Raw genomic sequence first — 4,246 nt, 5'->3', positions numbered from 1 at the left:
CTGGCCTTTGAAACTCCATCTTTACTGAAAAAAAAAAAATTTAGTTGGGCATGGTGGCATGCGCCTGTAGTCCCAGCTACTCGGAAGGCTGAGACAGGAGAATTACTTGAACCCAGGAGGCAGAGGTTGCAGTGAGCCGAGATCATGCCACTGCACTCTAGCCTGGGTGACAGGGTGAGACTCCATCTCAAAAAAAAAAGAAAAAAAAGAACTTCTAATCACATAGCCACAGTCTGCCAAAGACTCACAGTCCCCAGCCTAGGTCCTCCCACTCCCAGGACTTGGCCCCTGGACCAGCCCTGCCCAAAGGGAAGATCCAGAGAAAAAAGGCCAGGAGTTGCTAACCTCATAAGGGAGATGGCACCGACCCAGATCGCGACCGTAGGTGGGGACATGCGTTTAGGAGAGAAGATGGAAGATTGACAGGAACTTGAGCAGGCTCATCTGGGAAGGCTTCTTGGAGGAGTGGCCCTCCTTCCCATCGTGTCCTTCAGTAATACGAAGATTTTCCCCTGTAGATTCCAAACCCTTTGCTGGCTCCCCTGCCCAGAGAGTCCCTGTCTGTCTCCCCAAGAGTCACATCCTGCCCCAGAGCCTGACCCAGGCTAGGATGTGCCCACTGGAACATTCACCCAACAACTTTATCTTGCCATCCAGCGTCTCCAGAGACCTGCTGCTCCACAGCCAGGAGGCCTCAGGCCAAATGGGGAGCAGGGCAAAGAGGAGGCGCTGAAACTATGACACAGGGATGCCATTCTCATAAGGACATCCAGCTGGGCTGCAGGGGCACAAACCCTGTTCCCTCTGCCCCCACCCAGGGCCGAAAGGAGGAGCTCCAGGCCGGGACTCTGAGTGGGCAGGTGACTCTGAGAGGGACAGGAAGACAGTAAGACAAGTGAGAGAGAACACGACAATCAAAAACACAGAGGAGGCGGATGAGAATGCGAGGGAGACAGACCACAGGTTGGGTGGGACTGACGTGGAGAAGGAAATGGGAGGAGGAGAGAGAAAAAACAAGAAAACTCCCCCTCACTTCAAGACCAGTTCCAGGAGGCTCTGGCAGCCCAGCCTAAGCCTCTTCCCCATTCCTCGCCTCTAGCCAGCCCTTCCCCTCCTCTGCTCCTTCTCTGCCTCCTGGATCATCAGGATTGTGTCCTGTCACCAGTGACAGGGGAGTGGGGTAAAGGGGATAGACTCAAGAGGCAGGAAAGGGAGATGCAGATTCCTGTCCCTGGACCATGTAAGGACTAGAAGGGCAGGGTTCCGGAATCCCAGAGGGTACGGGATACCCAGGTGTCATTTCTAGCTGGGGTTGTCCCATCCTCACCTGAAGCCACAAGCAGGTTTGTTTATTTGTATATCCAGGAGGGAGCTGGAGACTGCTTGGGTACCTAAACATCCTCAGAGAGACTGAAACCTTCCCCTACTTCCATCTCCCACCTTCCAACCCCTGCCAGGCCTCCTGCTTCCCTGGGTGGGGGGTCCAAGTCCCCAGGTGATTCAGGCTCTGTACCAAGGCCAGGAGAGGGTGACGTCAGGCCCTCGGTGAGGGTGGAGGATGGCACTGGCTGGTACAGAGAGCCCTGCTCAGAGACAGCAGCCTGGACCAGGACCCCCAGGGATGCTAGTTCCAGAGCAGAGGGAGTAGAGCGCCTCACTCCAACTGTCCAGGTTCCCATCCATCATAATCCGGTGACCTTAGACTAGGCACTCAAGCCGTCTGAACTTCCTCCTCTGTCAATTGGAGTGATGAGAATTAAAGCATCCACCTCAAGTGGTGGTTGTCGGGAGGATGGAAGGTGAGCTGGGGGAGGAAAGGAGACAAGGGGTGAGGAGGGGAGAGGGAGCAGGTAGGGCTGGGCTGTTTATGGAGTTTTGTTTATTTGGGGATTTTTTGTGGCTGTTCCTGTTTGGCAGCCAGAGCAGTGACAGTCAAAGACGTCTCTACGGACTGCACCCAAGGAAGACTGTCGGACCAGAAAGGAAGCAACAGGCAAGCCCCACCTACCTCCCCCAGCCCAGAGCCCCAGGCTAGCATGCCTTCCAGTCCTCTCCAAGGAGGTTAAGACATCTGCAAGGAAAGCCCCCTGGCGTGGGGCCCCAAAGGCAAGCCCTGCAAAGCCAGCCGAGGAGCCAGGGACTTGGCAATTAACCAAGACCTGTCAACTCTCAGGAGCTGACTGAGGCCAGAGGAAGGAAGCAAGAAATAGATTTCAAGTGCACAGGCACTTGCGAGAAAAAGGCATTCAGCTCCAAGAGAATTAGGTGGCAGGGCTGCCCTAAACTGCGCCCCAGACAGTAAGAAGGCAGCTTCCTTCTCTAACCCACTACCCTTCCTAGGGGTCTTAAAACTTAGAGGCTCAGATTAAAGAGCTCCTCGCCCCAACTGTCCAGGTTCCCATTTATCATAATCCTGTGGCCTTAGACTAGACACTCAAGCCCCCTGAGCCTCCTTCTCTGTCAGTTAGAGTGATGAGAATTAAAGCGTCCACCTCAAGTGACAGTTGTCAGGAGGATTGAGGAGCTAATTTCTGCAAAACATCTGGGACATACCTGATGGATCAGCTGTTATTCTGGCCTTGGCAGAGCCCAGATGCCACTGCTGCCCGCTCCCTTCCCCACAGAGCACACAGGGGTGACAGGGTGGGGGGCAAGGTGCTGTGCTCAACCACACGCCATTCAGATACCAGACCAGAGTGAGGATGGTGGGAGGCCAAGGTGGCCCCACACGTGGGTGTTGAGTGGGGAGGGCCGCACACATCAGTCACCTACCAGTGCCTCGCTACCCTACCCAGCACCGGATCCTGGGATCAGGCTCAGGATGGACCCGTGGCCTCTGGACAGGGTCCTGTGCCCTTGTGAGCCAGAAGTGCCCAGTGTGTGAGAAAGATGTCTGCCCTGGGAGGCGGAGGCCCAGGGTGGTGATGTGACTGGCAAATGGTTGTCCCTCTCAGGGGCTGTCTTCCTCTGGGCCCAGAGGGGGCTGCTACCCCTTCTATCTCTGACCATCTGCAACTCTCCCAGACACACTCCTCTCTCTGCTCTGGCCCCTGCCACCGAGAGCAGGGGTGAGCCAGGTCCAGGAAAGACATGCAGAGCCAGCCACCAGGGCCAGAACATCAGGACCACCAGGCCAGGAAAGACGACGCGGGACTGGGAGAGCTGGTAACCCCCTGGGGTGGAAGAGTGGGGTCTCAGGAACTGTGGGAAGGTAGGGTTTGCCTTGGTCTGTGTGGGCCTCTGCTGCCCTGTCAGAGGCTCTGTGGGGGCAAAATGGTGTCTTTTCTGTTTCTACTTCACAGATGGTGTAAAAGAGGTCAAAGGAGGCAGAGAAGAGAAAGAAGAAGAGGGAGGAGAGTGTGAGGAAGGCAGAGATTCTCATTGCCCCAGAGCAGAGCTGCATTCGGCCATACCCATCGCCCTGCTAGACTCAGTGCCTGGAAGGTAGCACCATTGATTGAGGCCAACTTTGTCCCCTGTCCTCTACCATGTGCTTTGTACATGCTATCTCCCGTGAGGTGGGTGTTTTCAAACGAAGACAAAAGTCAAGTAACGTGCCTGAGATCACATGAGTGGTAAGCAGCCCAGCTGAGTCTTGAACCAGGTCTCACGTTTCCAATGCTGAGAGCTCCTTGGCCTTGACCATCTATGTCCTCCCAGCCTCTGAGACAGTGGGGTGTACACAATAGGTCCTCAGTCAATGCCAGTTAACGTGAAGGAAGGAAGGAAGGGAGAGGGGGTAGAGGGAAAGGGGAAGATAAGCCAGGGAGACTCTTTAGCAGCTAGAAAATAAATCATAAGTGCTGTTTTCCAGTGCCAGACTGGCACCGTGCCCAGGATAGCTGCCCTACACTCAGGAGCTCAAGGCCTATGCTTGCCTCATCTTTTCCAGAAGTATGTGAGCCCAGATACGTCAGCCTTCAGGTATGCAGTGAGGTCTGCGGTGAGGCGATCTCTCTTCTCTCCTTCCTCCTTGAATGGCCTTCCTTTTGCCAACTCCCCACCCCCAACCCACCCGGCCAGCCCAGCCTTTGCCCCCTCCCCAGAGCTAGGCCTGCTTTCTTGGGGGCAGGGGGCTATGGACCAGCCCCCTAAGCAGTGCAGATCCCTGTGGGGAGGGAGACCTACATGCTGCTGGGGGAGGGGCGGGAGCACCACATCATCCAACAGGTTGGTCAGGCTGGGAGGCGTCCCGCCCTCCTGCAGCTAATGAGCACTGTGCGACAGGTGTCTGCTCCTCAGTCCC

This window comes from Theropithecus gelada, chromosome 11 (assembly GCF_003255815.1).
Source record: "Theropithecus gelada isolate Dixy chromosome 11, Tgel_1.0, whole genome shotgun sequence".
NCBI lineage: Eukaryota > Metazoa > Chordata > Mammalia > Primates > Cercopithecidae > Theropithecus > Theropithecus gelada.
This window is presented reverse-complemented; position numbering follows the sequence as displayed.